The sequence below is a fragment of the Callospermophilus lateralis genome, chromosome 2, assembly GCF_048772815.1.
Source record: "Callospermophilus lateralis isolate mCalLat2 chromosome 2, mCalLat2.hap1, whole genome shotgun sequence".
In the NCBI taxonomy this organism is placed as follows: Eukaryota; Metazoa; Chordata; class Mammalia; order Rodentia; family Sciuridae; genus Callospermophilus; species Callospermophilus lateralis.
In genome coordinates, this window is record NC_135306.1 from 141,610,385 (window position 1) to 141,631,983 (window position 21,599).

The window sequence follows — 21,599 nt, forward strand, 5'->3', positions numbered from 1 at the left end:
ACCTCAGCAGAGGCACCCACCGCGACGATCCTGCTAGCCAGTCTAAGGGAACCTCCACTCCCAGAAGTAAAACAACTCCCTTAATCCCTTAGAAAATGGGGCGGGAGGCGTGGGGCTCCATGCAACCCTGCAGGACCGTGAGGCGGAGGCTCACTCGGCCTCCATCCAGATGCCACCCCCAGTTGGACCCGCTGGACATCAGTCCCCAGGGCGGCTTCCACCCGGCTCCCCACCGGATTGGGGCCCAAGGCTCTCCCATGGGCTTACTCTCCACCTCACCGTCCCCACCGCACCACCACTCGGATTCCGCGCTCCCTGAACCTCCGCGCGGCTCCGCGGAGTCCTCCCGGCACTCCTAATATGGCGGCCGAGTCGCCTCCGCTCCCTCGCTCGGGCGCGTCCGACCTTGGCGCATTTTGGGCATTGTAGTTCCGGAGGTAGACTCGGTGTCTCTCCCGGACGCAAGAAGACTACCATTCCCAGAATGCACCTCTCCCGAGCATGGCTATTGGGGCCGCTTTGGACAGAGGGATGATGTCATTGCAAAAACCCCACTGCATTCATTGTGCTACGGTCTATCCACCCCCCTACTGCTGCTGGGCTTGCGATTGCCGCTCGCTCCAGCTGAGCTCAGAGTAGCAGCAGCACTAGGGCAGGGACCGACTCCAGCCCTTGGACTTAGGACATCGCAGTACCTTCCCTTGCGTGCGTGACTCTTTCGCACATCATTTCTGTTTATGCCTGGGGTGGGGAGAAAAATCCCAAACCAGGTGAGTTAAAGTGATTTATTCAAATGGTTCTCCCAAGTTATTCCTCCCGCTTAGTTCTTAAGGCTTTCTTTTGGGAATATGGGGGCGGGGGGAATTGGAGGTTCTCACGGGCGCTGAAGGGAAAAGCTCTGTGCAATTTGGGTCACTGCAAAGAACTCCAGTAACGTACACCCGCCAGAGGACCGGTGCCTGCCAATTCCCTAGTCGCAACTCTCCTCAACCTTTTGAGGCTGGCAGAGGGGGCTGGGCTGGGAAGGATGTTGGGAAGTGCTCTTGGAAAATCAGAGGAGGGCAGAGGTGGGGGACTGCAGTCCTGTCACAGCCCAAGTCCTGAGGTTTGAGTGGGAAGGGATGATGCGTGGGGAGAAATGGAGACAGTGATTTAATGTGGTCGCACTACTTTAGAACATTTATATTATTGGACGAGCACACACTATTCATTTTAAAGAGGTGTATGTTTCTTTTTGAGCAGCTTAAGTTTCGTAGGGTTTTATTTTATGTGTGTATGCCTATGCCGTTTGTCTCTCCTTTTCTGCTGATTTGAGGTGACAGTGTCCTTTAATGGTGCACTCCGTGCTCGTCAAAAACATTTCACGTGTCTGAGGAAGGTTCTGTTAGGCTGCTGGAAGCAGCATTTTAAAGTGTTCTCCGTTCTCCTGACTGCAGGATTCGGGATTGTTTGGAAGTGGAGCCGACAGATTTGTGCTTGTGTGAGTGTTTTAAATTACATTGCAATAGGCTCCTTGCCACTGACAATGGTACCATAATGAGCTGCTGTTTCCCGAGGCACAGTCACCTCTCACAAATAACGGTTTGCAGACGGGATCGATTAGGGAAACCCGGGTTTATTTTAACACGTTAGGGAAAGGGAAAGTTAGTGTTATCAACCTTCATTTGCCATTGCTGATAGGAAGAGCGATCATGGCCAGGGAAACCAAGGAGCATAGTGGTGTTGTGCTCAGTTTGGTGGTAGTGGTTGTTTTTAAACAAACTGACACATTTAATAGGGGAATAAGAGCTTGTATGACGTTGGCTGTCTTTTAAGAGGTAAAGAGATGATCAGTGCAATAAATATGTTACTTTGAGATAAACAGCTGGCAGACTCTAGAACAGATGGGGCCAGTCTTAGCAGACAGATTTACAACCTTGGAAATGAATGGACCTGGGGTCAACCACACCCCCTCTTGGAATGTCAAAAGAAGGAGAAATGCCAGAGTATTTGCTTAACTCTAAAATGCTAAACCTTTTCACAGCTGAGTCGGGGATTGGGGAAAGTCATTACTAGCTGTCTTCTGCTGTAGTGAACCAATTTTGTTCATATTTTCATTAAGACCCTTTGGTCTCAAAAGTTGCAGACGGGTGATACTTGGTTAAATGCTGTGTGTTACTGAATACAAAGACAATCCATTGTATGGACTTTGTAGTGGAATGATTTACTGGGATGCAATGAGCAGCTTTTGGAATAGGGAAAAGATCCAACAGTCTGCCTTTGCCTCTTCCCACGTCTCTTGTTGCTTACTCTGCTCTTGCAGAGAACCTACCCTTTTCTTCTATATCTTCCTTCTTAGCCTACCCCACCCACATCTCTTGAAATCATTTCTTTCCCTATTTGCGCTTCACATTTTCCCTGTTTTAGAATTTCCCCTTTATTCCCAATATATCACACCTCTTTCTCTAAGTCTCTTTTTCACCTCAGAATACCCTCCCCGATCCTCCTTCTCCTCACTCAGGAACCCCAGGGTGAATGTAGACTGTGTGGATAATTATTGAGTCCTTTTTGAAGAGGCTTTAGCTATTCTTTTTTCTTGCAATCTGTACTTGGCAGGATGACCAGCAACAAACCTGACCCTTGGCCTGGTTTGTGGTTTCTGTGATAGACATGGTCTGGCCCCAGCAGCTTGTGGACAATGAAATGTTGCTGTTGAGTTCATGCCACTTTTTCTTTTGCTGGCACCTGTGAAGAACTGCCAATGTACTGGTGAGGTGGGACACACATATAATCCAACTTGAGAAGCTGAGGCAGGAGGATTGCAAATTTGAGATCATCCTGGGCAATTTAGCCAGTTGCCATTGAAAAAAAATTAAAGGGACTGGGGGTGTGGCTCAGCAGTATAGTGCTCCTGGGTTCAGTCCTCAGTACCAAGAAACAAAAAACAAAAACTGCCAATGGGTTAGCAAAGTTTTTGAATAGTTTTCAAATAGCTTCTGCCTTACTGATACACTTTTTAATTTTCTTATCCCTGCTTCAGTAAGTGGTAGGAATGGGAAAACTGTTTTTCCCCTTACTGTTTCTTGATTATTAAGGAGCAATCAGGGACCAAACTGCCCATTTGTTATTTGAAGGTACTTGGAAGTGCAATAGCTTTCTTCCTGTTATTTCTTCCCATATTGGAGGAAAGTTTGTTATTTTATAGCCCTCTTGTAGGAAAAGGGTGGTAGTTGTGTTACTTTGCTTAACAGTAGTGTTTCTTCAAGGCTTGGCAAGTCTAACTGCTGTCTCTTTGAAGGCAACTATTATGATAGGAAGATTCAAGCTGTCATTCAGGACATCTCTTGCACCCTGACCAACTACACATTTCTTTTTAATTTACATATTCGCAAAGGGATAATGATCCTTGCAGTTTGGTTTACTTGGGCTGATGTTATAGCCCTCCATGATCTGACCCCAAACTATTCTGACAGCATAGTAGTTAAGTAGCTATTCTGTGTCAACACAATGTGAAATGAAATGTGAAAAGAAATGTTTATCTTGTCCTTATAGAGCTTATATTCTAACAAGAGAGACAATCCTTGAACAATTGTAGGAGTGATAAATGTTTCTTCCAAAGGAGAATGTGTGCTAAGATGGGGCAAAATCCATAATGTGGTGTTCCTCTTGTCTGGGGCAACTGGGGATGGTATCCTGTTGGAAATGACACTTCCAAACACTTAAAAAGGGAGTGGAAGTAATTCAGAATGACCATAAGAGGTGCTTAGGATGGAGTGAAGAGGGTTTCTGGCAGAAGGAACTGCATGGTCAAAGTACAAAGGAATAGTGGTGAGCAAGGGGACAGAGACCAAAATGAGGAAGAATGAGATTGGAGAGGTGGACAGAGGCTGTAGAGTGGAGGTTTTCTGAGCTACAGGTAAATTTTTGTCTTTATTTTAAGGGCAATGGGGGCTTTAATTAGCCGGATGAATGACATGTGGAATAGTAAAAAGTCATCCTGACTGTTAAGAAGAGATTGGAGGAAAGGATTGGTTGGAGTGAGTATGTGGAAACACATATATTTTAAGTGTATTTATTCCACTAAGTTATATTGATCCCCAGGTGTATGTGCCCCATGCTGGGAATATGGCATTGATAGTGTTCGTTTTGGAGGAATTCACCAAAGTGAGGAAGACAAACAAATAATCACATATGGGGAAGTATTTAGGCAATGCCAAGAGAGCACAGGAGGTGTCCTTTCTTATGGATGGGGCTGTCCACAAATTGGCAGGTAGCTTTTGACCTTAAACATGAAGGCAAGAAACAGTGTGGTCCCAGGCACCTAAGAGAGTGCCTTCTGCAAATTAGGGACTGTGAATGTTTGTCGACTAAGTCTCTAAGGGTCTCTTCAAAAGCAGGAAATATCAACACATTGGAAGAGGGCAATTAGTAATAATGCAAATGTCAAATGTAAAGTGCTTTTAACAAATCAATTCCTGAGACCTGCAGACTTTGAGTTGTTTTGTGGATTACTTTTAGGGAAATTCAGAAATATTTCAGTTCTGTTTTTTTTGGGGGGGTGGGGCTTAACTTCTTTGATTCAAGTTAGTTTCTCAAAAAGCCATTCTAATTGCATAAAGATCCCTAAATCAGTGGATCTCATTTTTTTGAGATTTATAGATAAGTAAAATCACACACAAATAATACAATAAAGTTAGGTGGGCTGTTGACAAGTTATTTTCTTGGTTGTGGTAGAAATGTTGGTCATTATTAAATAAGAACATTTCCAAGTTTAGAGGAGTTTTATTTGATACACAGAGAATTGGGGGAGGTACTGTGCATTGAAGCCAGGTGCTTTACCACTGAGCTATATCTCACCCCCCCACCCCGCCCTTTTTCTTTTCTTTTTTTTTTCTATTTTGAGACTGGGTCTTGCTAAGTTGCTGAGACTGGCCTCACATTTGCAGTTCTCCTGCCTTAGCCTCCTGGGTTGCTGGGTTTACAGGTGGGAGCCAACAAACCTGTCCACAGATACTTTATTTTCAGTTTCTTCTTCATAGGAATCTAACCCTTGAGCACTAGGTAGACTTCCTCAAGATTAGTCTAACATAGGGGTTCCTGACTGTTCCCTGGAAGGTTCTCAGGGAGATTATGACTCATGAGTTCACATATTGAATTGTGGGTGTACGTGTTCATGTGCTGAAATTCACATGAGCATCCTGCATTTTTCTATCACTATGTGTGTGTCCTTGGGCAAATTATTTGCCCTCTTTGAACCTCTGTTGCTTTATAAAATTGTTGTGAGGATTAAATGAGAATGTATTGTAAATGTCTGGCACTATGCCTGGTATAGCTGGTGCTCATGGCAGCTATTTCTGATATTATATTTATTGATGATTTTTAACATTTTATTTATTGGGTGATGCTTGTTTAGAACCCATAGTGAGAAAATGAGGGAAAAAATAACAGTGTAATGATACGTTCCAAAGCAAGGGGAAGTACACATCATCAACATGGAATTTTTGCTAGAAATGTTTAGCTTACATCTAATCATGAGGAAATAAATTGGACAAATCCTGATTGTGAGACATAATGCAAAACAGCTGGACTGTGATCTTAAAAAAAATGTCAATATCATGAATGACACAGACAAAAACAGACATCGGGAACTGATGTATATTAAAGTAACACATCCAAGTGCAACAGGTAAAACTTCATTGGATCCTGAACTTTAAGAAAAAGGAGGGCTGGGGATGTGGCTCAAGCGGTAGCGCGCTTGCCTGGCATGCGTACAGCCCGGGTTCGATCCTCAGCACCACATACAAAGAAAGATGTTGTGTCTGCTGAAAACTAAAAAATAAATATTAAAAAAATTCTCTCTCTCTCTCTCTCTCTCTCTCTCTCTCTCTCTCTTCTCACTTGCTCTTAAAAAAATTAAAGAAAAAGGAAAACTTATTATAAAGGGTATTTGGGGATGGTGAATGGGCATGGGAGCTGCATATGAGACAGTCAGTCCCATTGCTAGGTTTCTTGGAGGTGATAACAGTTTCACACTTTAGCCTGACGTGTGGATATTAGTGTGTACATCCGTTGTGTTTCTGAGTGGTCTTCAGGAACATCAGAGCAAAGCCAGAAGATGGCTCAGACTGCTTCCGGAGAGAATGATCTTCTTGGTCACAGCAAGTATTTAATCAGCCTGTGGGTTAGGATACCATTTGTTGGGATATTGTATGTCCCTTTCATGTCCATTCTAGACACAAGCTTGTCATTCTGAGACTGAAACATCTACAGCTGGTTGTCTGACCTTGATATTACTAGAAGTAGTAATGTAGGTGAGACATTAGCTATTTTTTTTTTTTTTTTTGAGAGGGATTACTGGGGATTGAACACAGGGGCTCTTGACTACTGAGCCACATTCCCAGCCCTATTTCATATTTTATTTAGAGTCAGGGTCTCACTGAGTTGCTTGGTGCCTCGCTGAGCCTGGCTTTGAACTTGCGATTGTCCTGTCTTAGCCTCCCAAGCCACTGGGATTATAGGTGTGTGCCACTGTGCCTGGAGGACATTCACTATTTCCAAAGCGAGGAGGAAAGGATGGGAATGGGCACACATTTATATCTATTTTAAATTTGTGTTTTGATTCTATAAATAACACAAGATTAATTAAAATGATTGCAGAAATACTCAATGAACTACATTGGAAAAGTGCTTTTAAATTGTGTACCACAAAGATAAATCAACTGTCAGGTTTTGATGTTTTATTCAGTCATTTCCCCTATATATATGCCAATAATTTATAATACATATTATTCTGCTTGATCTCCTTTGCCTGACATGCTTTGGGCATTTCCCCCAGGTATTTGTACGCTACTATAACTTAGGTGTTTTAATAATTGTTGGAAATTGTGCCACAGTGAATCTTTAAGTGCCCATCATTTTGTTATGAATTTGTAGAAATATTTCTGTAGGATACTTTTCTAGAGGTGTAAAGGGCACAAAATTTCCCTTGAATTGCTCCCTGATGTAAATTCTTATTAGCAATTTTTGGGAGTGCTATTTCTATACACCTTTGCCAAGTCTATTAGTCACTTTGGCCATACTCTGTAAGAGAGGAAACTTGTGAAGGGTAGACAGAATGAGCAAAAATGGAATTACAGAGTTTCTGTTGGATTTTTTGAGGCTGTAATAAAGGTTGATGTGTAAATAATTCTTCGGGAGAGAGAAATAGAATACATTATTCTTGCTACAACATAGCGTACTGTTTAAAGAGTAAAGTGAAACAAGCAGCCAAGGGGTTTCCCCAGAAAAATTTTAAGAAAATTTTTATTTTTCAGTTATGGTTAACTTCACTAAAATGAGGACATCATCTAACTTGAGATGAAAATAACCTGCTCTGCTCACTTCCTTTGCAATTCAGTCACAGCCACATTGGAAAGGGGGAATTTAATCTCCATTTAAAAACTATCTGGCAGGCGGTTAAAGTCTGAATGTTCATCTTTGTGAATTTCAGTAGAAGCAATAATAAAACAGATATTTTGGCATTTTTCCCCCCCATGGAATGTTAGGTGTGAGCTTAGGAGTGGCTATCAGCTACTCACTCTGCCCTAACCGCAGACCTGGGAAAGAAATTGTGAGGGTCATAGGTCATTAATGACAGGCTAAACACAAGGCCCTGTTCTGGGTGTTCTGATAGGGAAACAGAAACAAAGGTGGAATTCTTCCCTACTTTCATTCTAGGAGACTGATATCTTTTAATGAGGGTCTTCAATAAAAGATGCTTTATGGAGGTATATTGTGTTTGCTGTCTCATTCTCTCAATGGTAGGCAGTAGATCTTAACTGTGTTTTTTACATGCAAATGAAAAAACAATTCTCAGGCTTAATAATGTGTGGGTTTTTTTTTTTTTTTTTTTTTTTTTTTTAGGTTACCTAGCAGTAAATAAAGAAATAAGTAAAATGCAGATGTAGACCCTAGGTAAATTTTCTGAAACCAAAAACTATACTGTTTCTCCAGCTGCTTCCTGTTTTTGCTTTGTCTTCTGACTGAAACTATAACTTCATGAAGTCAAGACTGACTGGGGGGGGTCTGTTTCTGTGCTACCACCAGGCACCCAGGGAGTTTTCTGCTGACCTGTTGGATTTGCTGAAGTATTACTGCACTGCCATAGCATTAGCTGGATGTGATGTAGTTCATATGTTTTATTTGATTATTTTTTTCCAACTTATTTTGGAAAACTAAACTATGGAAAAATTATAAAAGTAGTACACTCCTGCACTTTTTTTAAAAAAAGAGAGAGAGAGAGAGAATTTTTAAAATTTATTTTTTTAGTTTTTGGTGGACACAACATCTTTATTTTATTTTTATGTGGTGCTGAGAATTGAACCCAGTGCCCCGCGCACGCCAGGCGAGCACGCTACCGCTTGAGTCACATCCCCAGCCCTGCACTTTTTTTTTTCTAAATTCATTTGCTTTCTCTTTCTGCACATCAACACACATACTTTTTTTTTTTTAAATAAAGCATTTGAAAGTTAAGTTGCAGACCTCACCATACTTTATCTCTTAATCATGTATCCCCTAAGAATAAGGACATTCTTCCATGAAACTATACATCATTAATTTGAAATGATATTTTTTTCAGATTACCCCAGTCTTTCTAATATCCTTTATTACTTTAAAAATTACTTAAACAATTTGTGTCCTTTAGTTTTCTTTAATATAACATAGTGCTTCTGCTTTTTATTGTTGTTGTCTTTTATGATCTTGAAAATTTTGAAGATCTAAAGTTTGTTGTTTTGTGGACTGGAATTGGAATTTTCCAATTGTTTTTCTCATCAGATTCAGGTTAACCACATGTGGTAACAATTCTCCTAGCAATGTTGTATCCTCTCCTCCTTCTCCTCCTCTTCTTTTGTTTGGGGGTGGGGTGGGGTGGGGTGGGGTGGGGAGGTACTGGGGATTGAACTCAAGGGCAGTCAACCACTGATTCACATCCCCAGCCCTATTTTGTATTTTATTTAGAGACAGGGTCTCACTGAATTGCTTAGTGCCTCACTTTTGCTGAGGCTGGCTTTGAACTCGTGATCCTCCTGTCTCAGCCTCCCAAGTCACTGGGATTACTGGAGTGTGCCACCACTACTAGCTATATCTCTCTTCTTGCTTGATAGGTAACACATGACGTTGTTTGTAATATCACTGGTGAAATGAGGCCAGTTCTCTATTGAAAAGGCACCCTTTTCTCCTTTGTAATTAATAAAATTATTTGTCAAGTGATATCTTGAAGTTATTTGAATAGTCATCCAATGGTTGTAATATCTATTCGTAATCCTGGCATAGGTCAATTGGTATTTATAAAAGGATAATTTTCTAATGTTTTCATTTTATATTTATAATCTGATCATTGAGACTCCCCCCCTTCCTCCACCCACAGAAGGGATTGAACCCCGGTTGCTTTATCAATGAACTATATCTCTGGTCTTTTTTATTTTTAATTTTGTGACAGGGTCTTGCCAAATTCCCGAGTCGGGCTTCAAACTTGCAATCCTGCCACAGCCTTGGGAATATCTGGGACTACAGGTGTTTGCCACCTGACCCTCCACCTGCCCCACAATTAAAAAAAAAAATGTCACTTGTTACTTATGTATTCTTTATACTTCAATGTGTTAAAATCCATTATCAATCCTCTCCACACACCCCACTCCCCCTTATGCCTTTTTCATATTTAGATTCTCCCAAATTTAGCCAGGGGAGCCTAGCTTAAAGCTTTCAGATAAAGTAGGTGATATTTTACTCATACAAGTGAGGAAACTTAAGTCCCAGAAAACTACCTATGTGAGGGATTACATGGCTAGTTAACAGAGAAGACCAGTTGCAAATCCAGTTCTGACTCTGAAGTGGTTCCTGCTACTCCACACTGCCTCCTGGCGTCCAGGAACAGAATGTCACCTGCTGAAAGGAAGTTAAAAAAAAATAAAAGAACAATCATTGCATCATTGTTGCTAATAGCAATGATTGCAAACAACCTCTAAGTGTGCAACAATAGGAAACTAGTTAAGTAAGTGGATATGTTTACAAAAGGAAAAGCTCTGAAACTATAAAAACGAATCAGGGTGTTCTCTAAGTACTGATATGGAATGCAATCTCCAAAGATATATTAAGTGAAAGAAGGAAGTGTAGAACAGTGCGAACTTTGTGAAAGAAGTAGGGGATAGATAAATATGTTTGAATTTTCACAAAGAAACCATGGAAGGATATAAAAACTGGTTTCCAACAGAGAGTGGAAGAGGTGGATAGTGTATGTGTGTATATGTATGTGTACTGAAATATCAAGATTTATTATTTTATGTAGTATTGATTTTTAAATGATCTTATTGAGATATGATTCACATATAGTGCACAAGTCCCCTATTGAAAGTATGCAATTTACTGCCTTTTAATGTGTTCGTAGAGTTGTGCAGTCTTAGCCACAATCAACTTTAGAACATTTTAATCACCACTAAAAGAAACTTTGACCCACTGGCAATCAGTGGCCATTTTCCTCACTCCCATCCTCCCAGCCCAAGGCAATCAGTAATCTACTTCCTATCTCTGTAAATTTGCCTATTCTGAATATTTCATATGAATTGAATAATGCCATATATAGTCTTCTGTACATTTCTTTCATTTAACATAATGTTTTCAGAGTTCATCCATGATGTATCATGTATCAGTGCTTCCTAACATTTTATTACCAAATAATACTCCGTTGTATAGACATGCCATATTTTATGTGCCCTTTTAGCATTTGGGGGACATTTGGATCGTTTCTGCTTTTCTACTGTTAGGGATAATGTTGCTATAAATATTTTATACACATTTCTTGGTGGGCATATAATTATTTAATTATTGGGTGGACTTTCTTGGTCAACTCTGACCTTTTGAGACATTACCAAATTGTTTTTCACCACCAATGTGTAAGAGTTACAAATTTCTCTGCCTCCTTGACAACACTGTATTATCTGTTACTTTTATTATTACAACCATTCTAGTGGGTGTGTCACATAGATTTTTTTTGACCATATCAGTATATTAACAATATATCTGTTCCAAAATAATATTACATTTAAAAATTAGAAAGAAATGGGGGCTCAGAAAGAAATTTCTAGGTGGCCAGCTGAAGGGTCAGAGTACACAGAGAGAGTACCAGGGTATAGACAAATTCCAAGTTTTCCCCTTTCAGCCTGGTGTCCTAATGGACACACATATTCATTTTGGGTTTTTTTTAGTACCACCTGACTTTTCCTCCTCTAGCATGCTCCCAGCTTCATTGCCCAGAGGGTAGACAGCTTAGATATAAGTGCTAGCCTCAGGACTTAATGAGCTTTAGTAGCAGCAATAGAGACTGTAACTAGGACCATATTTGTTCTTAGGACCAGAATTCTGCGGACCATGATGTCTTTGTGTTAGTTTCTTCAGTAAGCACGGTGAGGGCATTAGTCAAGTCTGCTTCAACCACTGGTAACGGGTCTAGAAGGCAGAGGGATGCTTTGAGAAACTCGAGTATGGGAGCCCATAAATTGGAGTTTGAATTTGTGTTCTGCTGCATACAGAATGTGATATTGGACAAGTCACAATTTCTCAAGGATCCAATTCCTTATCTATAATAGGAGGATGTCTAGCCTTACAGTAGCTCCTCATAAGATGCTTAAAAATTACAAAGGGGAAGTAGTTCCTTTATGGGAGAGAAGCAGGCAGAACCACCTTCACTCAGTGATGGAAATTAACATCAATAATGGGCAGAAAGCCTGAGAAGAACATATCAGTTTGTGGCATTCCTACTAAAAATGCATAACCTGAATCTAATCACAGGAAACATCTCACAAACCCAAACTGAGAACCAGTCTACAAACATTGTTTTTCTTTCTTTTTCTTTTTTTTAAATATTTATTTATTTGTTTAGTTTTCGGCGGACACAACATCTTTGTTTGTATGTGGTGCTGAGGATCGAACCCGGGCCGCACGCATGACAGGCGAGCGCGCTACCGCTTGAGCCACATCCCGAGCCCAACATTGTTTTTCTATTATCTTTTTTTTCTGTTATTTTTCAAGTGTCAAGGTCATATGAAAGACAAATACAGAGGAGTGCTTCTGGATTAAAGGAGACTAAAAGACAGATAAAGACTAAATGTATCACATGGTCTGGGACTGATTCTTGGGCCAGAGAAAACTTATTTTTCTTTGGACATAAAGAACATTGTTTACTCAGTTGGCAAGATTTGAATAAGGGTTGAAATTAGAGAATAATTTAGTATAAATATTAATTTCCTGATTCTAATGATTATGCTGTGAAAATATAAGGGAATGTCTTTGTGTTTTAGGAAATACTATTTAGTTAGGGGTAAGCAATATCTGTATACAGAGAGGGAGAGAATGTAAGAAAATCTGAAATTTTAACATTTGGGTGATGTGGGTGAAGGGTATATATAAATTCTTAGTAACTTTCTTGCAGCTTTCTGCAAGTCTTAAATTAATTAAAAGCAAAAAGATAAAAATAGAGGAAGGGGAGATGCCAATATTTAGGGCATAAGGTGATTGTGAGGATTAAACAAGGCCCAGGTCTCAGCATGGTACCTGTTTCCTGGAAGTACAGGTCGACATCCTATTATGAGTGAGGCTGATAATAATGCTTAGCTATTATGTGGGAGGCAAATTAAAATTGACCCACTGTGGCATATAATGACAGTGCTGCTCTGAATCCATAATTGGGACTCCAAGTCTGACAAGGAGTTTTCTTCTTTACTTGCAAATTCATTTAGTTGCAAAGTCTTACAAAAGCACATGCATCAAATCACAGTTACAGATGATTTAAGAAATCATCTCAGTATAGTATGAAATTTACATGAAGTTGTGATAGTACTAGGAAAGCTAGGGGTTATGGTCATTTTGCATGTGGGCCATATTCAGGCCAGTTCTAGCATTTGGGTAACTGCCTCTTACTTTCTCTTCCTCTCTCTGTCCCCCACCCCACTCACATTTCTGATTTTGTCTTAGCCATTTTAATTCGCTATGTCAAATTTTAATTATTTTGGCAGACAAAAGAAACTTGAATAATCTTTTCCTTTCAATACTCAAGAATTTTGCTTTCTAAGAGCAACTTTGGGGAAAAAAAAGAAGTGCTTCTACTCTGGAAAATTCATGTAGTAACCTCAAAAGGAATTCATGTCCTAGAGGAACTGTGAAGGGGATAGAGAGCTCAATTTCTTTTGAGAGAGGCTGAAAGAAATACTTCTGTCTGAAATAGTAATAAAGATCTATTTATTTTTCATCTTTCTGCCGAAAGCCTCAATATGTGAATGATTAAATTCTAAATAGATTTAGTCCAACTGCAAAAAAGTATAACATCAATCTTGATTTAAATCATTTATGAGATCTTGGACAGGCTACTTTGCTGAGATGATCCTTAGTGTGACATTTAAATTTGTCTCTTTGAAGTAACAAAAACTTCCAACTCTTGGAATTGCAACTGTAACTCAAGATTCCAAATTCATGACACCCATCTGGATTCACTGTTATTACTGAAGGACTATCCTTCTGTTTTAACTATTATAAATTGGTTGATCTTAGGATTCTGTATACTTTTTGCTTTTGAAGTTATGGCCAGGAAGTGAAATGGCTGTTTGTACAATAAGTCACTTTTATTATATAACTTTATAATAATAATATTGCAGTTTTAAAATTTTTATGATGTAGCAAGCACTGTACTGACTGCTTTACATAAGTCATATCATTTAATCGTGACAAAAACCACACGAGGAAACGAATCTCTGAGAGCTTAAGTTACATGCCTTAGATAATTGAACTAGTAAGAGGCAGATCCAACGACCAGAAATCAAGGCTGTCTTGATGGACTTTGTGAGTTTTCTGCTGTGCATTTTGTAATTTTGTATGGAAGATGGTTATTTTTTCACTTTACCTTCAGAACTGAGTCCTATCTTATTTACCTGAAAGGTATTCACTGAGTGCCTAGCACATCAGGCACATTGAAAACTATAGAGATAGTTGAGACTTAGTTTTTATCCTTAAGGATTTCATACTCAGTTAGAGGTAAGATAGATACACCTCACACCCCTACATTCATAACAACATTATCCACCTTAGCCAAAGATGGAAGCAGCTCAAAATGCATGCATGAACAAAATGTGATATATACATACAATAGAATATCATTCAGCCTTAAAAAGGAGGAAAATTCTGGCACATGTTCTAATATGGATGAACCTGGAGGACATTATGCCTGATGAAATAAGTCAATCACAAACAGACAAATACTTTATGATTTCATTAATATGAGGTATCTTGATTAGCAGACTCATAGAAACAAAGTAGAGTAGGGCTTGTGAGGAGAAAGAAATGGGAAGTTTTAATGAGTATAGAGATTTATTTTTACAAAATGAAAAAATTCTGGAGATTAGTTGTACAAATATAAAAAGCTGAACAGATATACCCCTTGTCTTAGTCTGTTTGTGCTGCCGTAACAAAACACCTGAGACTTAGTAATTTATAAATAATAGAAATTTATTTCTTACAGTTCTGGAGGGTGGGAAGACCAAGGCCAAGGTCAAGGTGCCAGCAGGTTTTGTATTGGGTGAGAGCTACTGTCTGCCTCCAAGATAGGGCCTTGCTGCTGCGTTGTCACATGCTGAAAAGTGAACTTGCCCCAAGTGCTTTCTATAAGGCATTTATGAGAGCAGAGGCCTCATGGTCTAATCTTCAACTAAAGATCCCACCTCTTACTACTGTTAGCACTGAGTATTAAATTTCAACATGAATTTTGGAGAGGACACAAACATTCAAACCATACACCCTTTACTATGTGTTGGAATGTGATCAGTGAGGCAAGGAATGACCAGTGATGTCACAGGGATTAGAGATGGCTTCCTAGATAGGGTAAGTATGGCCAGGAAATAGAAGACAGTAAGATCTGCATGGCAATGAGGAAGGTAGGAAGGGCAACTCAGGTGAAGGGAATAGCGAGCGAAGTTGTAGAGCAGTTTTGAGATCTAATCTTCACAAGAAATACATCTCCAAGTGTATGGTTCTATAATTGTAGGTAACTCAGCCACATTCTATGTAGGCGGAGTTAAGAACAAAGTCTAAATCAAGTTCTTGAAATTGTGGGACACTGGATAGGGAGTCACTTATGATTCATTTAGTAAACATTTATTTAGCACATACTTCCAGGTGCTATGCTGGGCACTTTATCTATGTCAGCAGATATAATATCCCCAACAACTCTGGAGTTATTAATAGCTCAATTAACAGATGTGGCAGTTGTGACTCAGATGAAACCTGCCCAAAGTCATATGACTGGTAGGTGGCAGAAAGCAAGATTGACCTGAAGCCCATGCTATGTCCACTTAGCTACACTGCCTCCTTTTGTGGGTGAGTGTGGAGTGATGTCTGGTTTTGAACTCAAAATCAGACTGGAGATGACTGCCACCTCTTGTCCTCTTGCTTCTTTTAATGGTCCTTTGTCTGAGTTGACTGACATTTCTGGGGCTCAGCTTCTTCATCTGTGAATGAAAACTTGTATTAAAGCAGATTATTTCTAAACTTTCTTCCATTCTTAAAATCCCATTCATTCATCAAACACTAATTTAGTATCTTCTATATACCAGGTATTCTGCTGCTGGTTTCTGGCAGTTGAGATTTGGTGGGACACTATTCTTGCCTATATAGAGATTATAGGCTAGCGAGGGAAACAGAGACATTATGGTCATAGCACTAGTAATGGTATGTACAAAGGATACTGGAGCATAGAGGAGGGGCACCTAACCATGTCTTAGACCACAAGAACCTCATCCTTCCTATTGATCCTGTGGTCATAAATATACTACATAATTGAGTTTATTAAAATTTTGTTGAACTCAAAACTCCCTTTCATTTTATGAAAAGTTTAATTGAATTTGACAGCTAAGTGCAGTAAGATTTGAATTTTTTAAAAAAAATATTTTTAGGGGGCTGGGGTTGTAGCTCAGCGGTAGAGCATTTGCCTACCTCATGTGAGGCCCTGGGTTCGATCCTCTCAGAACCACATAAAAATAAATAAATAAATAAAATAAAGGCATTGTGTCCAACTGCACCTAAGAAATAATTATTTAAAAAATAGTTTTAGTTGTAGATGGACACAATACTTTTAGTCATTTTTTACGTGGTGCTGAGGATCGAACCCAGTGCCTCACACATGCTGCAAGTGCTTTACCACTGAGCTACAACCCCAATCCTGGATTTTCTTTCAGTTTGAAGAAAGATGATAGAGTTAAAGAGAGATCTGGTGCTTACATTATGTTTAAGGGAATTTAGGAAACCTGGAGCAGACTAGTAAGAGGCCCAAGGGCCAAGAGTTATTTAAGACATTTACAACTAAAGTCATAGATTATTATGTTTTAAAGATGCAAGCAAAATGGCCAAGATTCTGGGTGAGATGTATGATCTTTCTCTTAATTACTAAGGACTAGGAATTACTAGGAATTAGAATTACTGAGTATTAGATTTGTAATACTAAGGAATTGAGTAACTAGTAAGTCAGGCACCATGCTATTATTTTATCATTTCCATAATCCTGTAAGGTGGATGTTCTTATTCTTGCTTTCAGATACAGGAACTGAGCTCAAAGATATTGGGACTAGCAAAAGACTGGTTCAAAATCAGGTGTGTCAAAGTCAAGACCTTTGCCCCTTCCTCTACCCGAGGCTTCTTCACGATCCTAGACATTTGTATTTCTGAAGGAACTGTGCCAGAGCATGAGGTCCCACCCCAACCCCCATCCATGTAGGAGGGTCACATTAGTCATGAAGGACAGTTCTTCAAAATTTTCTGACACACTGGAGGATAAATACCTCCTCCAGCTTCCTGGGTCATCCATCTGAAGTAGTAGAGCACCAACTCTCAGGGATACATGGCTCTTACTAAAGCATGAAACCCCTCCCCTTTTATTTCTTTCCCAGGTAGTATATAGTATTTGGTCTTGGTAATTTGTCTCTTAGAAGTGACTTATCAATATCTGAGAGAATGCTGATTGAGGCCAGCTGGGTATATGTGTTTGATCCCATCTTTCTCCCCAGCAAAGGAGAGTTTCAACTTATTTCTTCCAGATTCTATCTTTGGGGTCCTTAGAGACCTTGTCACCTGGCTCTCAGAGGCCTTCACCTGTAAGATCCTCACTGGGTCACATGAAGGTCTGAGCACTTCTAATCGTCTGCCTCAGGGTTTTTCCTTCCCTCTCAAGGTACCTGGTGGGCATGTTTTTCTGGCTGGCTTTGGAGTTAGGCCATGCATCTGTCCCAGGCCTTTTAACCCTCTAGGGAATTCCCACATATGACGTATGAAACACGGAAAACCAACCTATAGCATCGGTTGATGAATTACAAAAATGGGGAAAGTCTTCTCCTTCCAGGCTGTTTCTCTGTCCTGGGGTTCCAGAGTTTGGGGTACAGTGAAATGGACAGAGGATCTGAGTTCAGGAGATGGAACTTGAGTCTTGGCCTAAGTCACATGTTCTGGGGCTGTGAGCATTGAGTTGCCTGAGCCTGTTTTCCCAGCTATAAATGAAGGTCTGATGATGATCCCAGCTTCCTTCTCTTATTCTGAGAGTCAAATAATTGAATGTGTAGAAAAAAAGGGCTTTATTATAAGCCTGTAGAATATATTACAAATGTTGGTGCTTGTAGTGATAGACCAAATTGGCTCCATGAGAAGCTTCTCTGGACACTGCAGGACACCCACTCTGTCATCACTGGCCCCAGTTCCTGCCAAATCTGATCATTGCCCAGGGAGACTTTCATAGCATCATTCTTTGTTTATTTCTGTAATCTTCTCATTTATAACCTTGTAAATGCTACTAAGAACCTTTGATGAATATTCATCTTTGAAAACTCTGGTCAAGCTTGTACACTCACTCCCAGAACTATTTATTTACTCCAGAGTAATAATTTGAATTCTTGGAGCTGTGTGTGGATCCATTTCCCAATAAATTCTGGGACAGCTATTTACGGCTGGCTATTTATGATAGATGAGGTTTATCTTGTTTGTTGGAATTCTCGATGACTGAGAACTCCAGAGGGCATCTTAGTAGGTAAAGCATAAGGCAGGGCAATTAGGACTTCCTGCAGGCTTCTGGGAATGCAGAGAATGGGGAAGAGAGTAGTTTACCATAGTTTTGTGAGCTTAAAACTAGAAGCCCTGGAAACCGAAAAGTTTTTTTTTTTTTTTTTGTATATTGTCATCAGTTTGTTGAAATTATTACCTTGTTCTGAGATATCTTTAGATCTTCCCTACATACTTGTTACAAACTTCTAACTTCTGCTTCAAATGACTGCTGTTCATTCTTGGATGTTAGTTAGAACTCTGAGTTGTAAATGAAAGACTCTGACTGATAAGGAGGGAATTTGTGGGATGAATATTGAGATATTTTATGTAACTATGGCATGAATCAGCTGAAACCAGGAGGTATTAGAGTAGAAAACTGCCCAAACAGCCCCCAAATTTCAGGGGCTTAATACAAATAAAGTTTATTTCTCTTATTCATCCAGCATGGCTGTTCCTGATTAGGCTGCTTTTAATGTTTCAGGAACCTTCTATCTTGTAGCTCCTCCTTCATTCTGATTTTTCTTTTCTTAACCTGCAGTCTAGGAAGGAGTTTTGAGGATCTTATGTGGGAAGTTTCCATGGGCCAGGTCTGGAAGTGGCTTATCTCAGTTCTGTCCTCATTCTGTGACTATAATCAGTGTGTGGCCCCACCTCACAGTAAAAGATGTTGAGAAATATGGCCTGTTTGCCCAGAAATTAAAAAAAGAAAAAAGAAAAGGTTGGTGAGCATCTAGCCAGGTTGAACTACACAGGGTCTCTAAAAGTTGCCAAGATTCTGTCTCTGGTTTTGCTTCTCTCCTACCACGGTAGGGAGCATGGTTGCCAATTGACTCTTGAACTCTAAATCTCACTCTTGTTAACTCCAGAGAAGAACTGACCTAAGTAGGAAATCTCAAAGAATAATAAGTGGCTCCATTCAGATCATGTGACCATCCTGAGACAATCACTATTAACCAGAAGGACTGAGTGATTTAGCATAGATGTAGTCCCTGGGAGCCCTACTTGGACACAGTATTATAATTTTATTTATTTATTTTTATGTGGTGCTGAGGATCAAACCCAGTGCCTCACATGTGCTAGGCAAGCGCTCTACCACTGAGCCACAACTCTCGCCCTGGAGCCCCACTTGGACTGCTCCCAGGCAAGGGAAAGGCATTGTGAGATACAGTTATCCCTTTTGCCACCCTCTAGACAGGTCTACCTCTCTGTTTCTCCTCTTAGGGAAAATATTACAGTTTTACAATGATCTTTCCAACCTTCCTTGCCATAGGCGCACCAGATAATTGTATTTCATTGTATCTAGGATACTGTTCTTTTTAACATGTGCTACTATTTGATGCACCACTGACAAAGAAAGAGAAACTCGGGTTCCAAATAAACTACAACACAATGCTAAGATGCCATCAATTGTCATTTCCAAGCTACCAACATGTAATGAAAAAAAGTTTTGAGAATTGATGGAAATGACATTATTACTTCACAACAAAGATCTGAATTTTCATGCTTTGGTACTATTGCTCATTTTACTTCTTTAGTCCATCCATTAATTCAAAAACCATTCATAGGCCAGGTAACTACTGCTTAACTCTTACTATCTCTCCCCTTTACGTCCTCACTGTATTAGTCTGATTTTCATTAATGAAAACTTAATGAGGCATCTTACTTATGAAGAAAAGGATGTTTATTTAGCTCACAGTCTTGGAGGCTGAATGTCCAAAGAGCATGGCTCAAGCTGTGGCATGGTCCCCATGGCTGATGGAAGTGGTGGGTGTGCTAGCTAAATCAAAGAGCTATCAGGGCTCAGGCTCTCATGACAACTGGTGCTCATAAGAACTCACTCTGGGAGACTAGTGATACCTTCTCAGGACAGTACCCCCTTTGTCCTCCTCCTAGGCCGCACCTCTTAAAAGATCCACACCATCAGCCAAGGACTGAGTTTCCAACACACAGACCTTTGGAGAGACAGAATATTCAAACCACAGCATTTAGTATCCCCTTTTTCCCTTTCCCCTGCCAGTATTATGAAGTGCAAACTATGTGATAGGCAGTTTGTTGGAAACTGAGGGCTCAAGAAAGAATACGATAGGGACTTATAGCATGGAATTGTAAGGGAAGTGGGATGTGGGGAGACAATCACACAAACAAGTCAGTAAATGAAGAGTTACAGGTCCTCTTGTCAAAGTCTACAGGGTACCATGGGCTCCTGAAATAGGGGAATGATCTTGAAGAGTGAAAATGTTTGTTCCATGCTTACAGTTAAGATGATTGTACCCTACTTAAAGAGAACACAGTCATCTGCTTTGAGTATTAATACGTAGTTGTTTCCAAAGATACCTGATAATAATCACTAATTAGGCCACTGTGTTTTCCAGAGCTTATTTGAATCACCTCATACTTCCTATTAAACTTGACCTTCAAAAGGCACATGTGGGTCTCCTTTCTTGGTGCAGACATTAATGAGTAGTCTGAGATGACTTTTATAGAAACAAAGTAAGGAGATAATCAGATTTTATTATGGAGGCGGTCTACATCTTAAATATTAATTATATACCTTAAAAAGGATTCTTTTTAATCATGTGATTGTTCTTTCAGGCCCAGTGGGTATGCTGGGTCACGTGCTCCAGCAGGCAGAAGAGCAGGGTCAGCCAAGAAGGGCTGTGTGCTGACTCAGGGTCATGCTGGATCCCAGCATCAGAGATTATAGGAATGGAATTTGGAGAAAATGTGGGTGAGGCTGTTTGAGCCTGGGATCAGAGAATAGCTATGGCAGGACCCTGCCTCAGAGGGTCCCAAAGCTCAGAGAGTATGGAATTCTCATCTCTTAAGAAAGGATACCAGCTAAGGTTGAACCCATTTTTATTGGTTAAACTCACAAAGAAAACAACAAGATTCTGGGAAGCAGAGAGATTTGTTTAAGGTTCATAGGGAGGTCAGCAGAGAGAGCCAATGTCTGTCTATTCTGGCAATGAGAAAAAGCTTACCTAATGAATCAGGGGAAAAATACAAAATTAAACTATCCTCTTTTTTTTTTTTTTCTGGTTTATTGAAGAGGCTGGAAATGAACTCTGAGATGTTGAGGATTTTTTTTTTTTTTTTAACTTTCTGGGCCAGTTTGTCCAGAGCAGGGTACTTGGCAGTGGTGGTAGTTGGGAAGTGGGTAAGGCATGTGCATCTACCTTATCCTTGGGCATAGGGGCCTTATGGAAAGAGGCAGGTTTCCCTTTGTTCCCCCAAGAAAGAGCGCTCTAAGGATCTTCATTGGGGAAAAGGGCAAAGGGTAGAATCTGCCAATCAACTTTGTGATTTCTAGGAAACAGCCTGAGTAGAGTATGTGGTTGGAGGTCACTGCACTTGTAGAAGGTAAAGCTTGATGGAAGCATGGGGAAGGCACCTGAGCCCTCTTCAGGACTTCTTGTGAGCATATAAAATGAGGAGGAGCAAAGGAAAAGGAAAGAAAACCATCCTTTGAAATCAGCAAAAGGCTTGTACTCAGCAATGATTTATCAGTGTACCAAGGA

General features: G+C 40.1%; 1 protein-coding gene across 1 annotated transcript in view; it reads left to right on the forward strand.

Annotated features, from left to right (window-relative positions):
- Positions 1-586: 586 nt before the first annotated feature.
- Positions 587-21,599, forward strand: part of Rab30 (RAB30, member RAS oncogene family) — an 80,818-nt gene continuing 59,805 nt past the window's right edge. The window contains exon 1 of the mRNA XM_076843922.1: positions 587-770. The gene's annotated coding sequence lies outside the window, so the exon portion shown is untranslated. The remainder of the gene's footprint in view (positions 771-21,599) is intronic.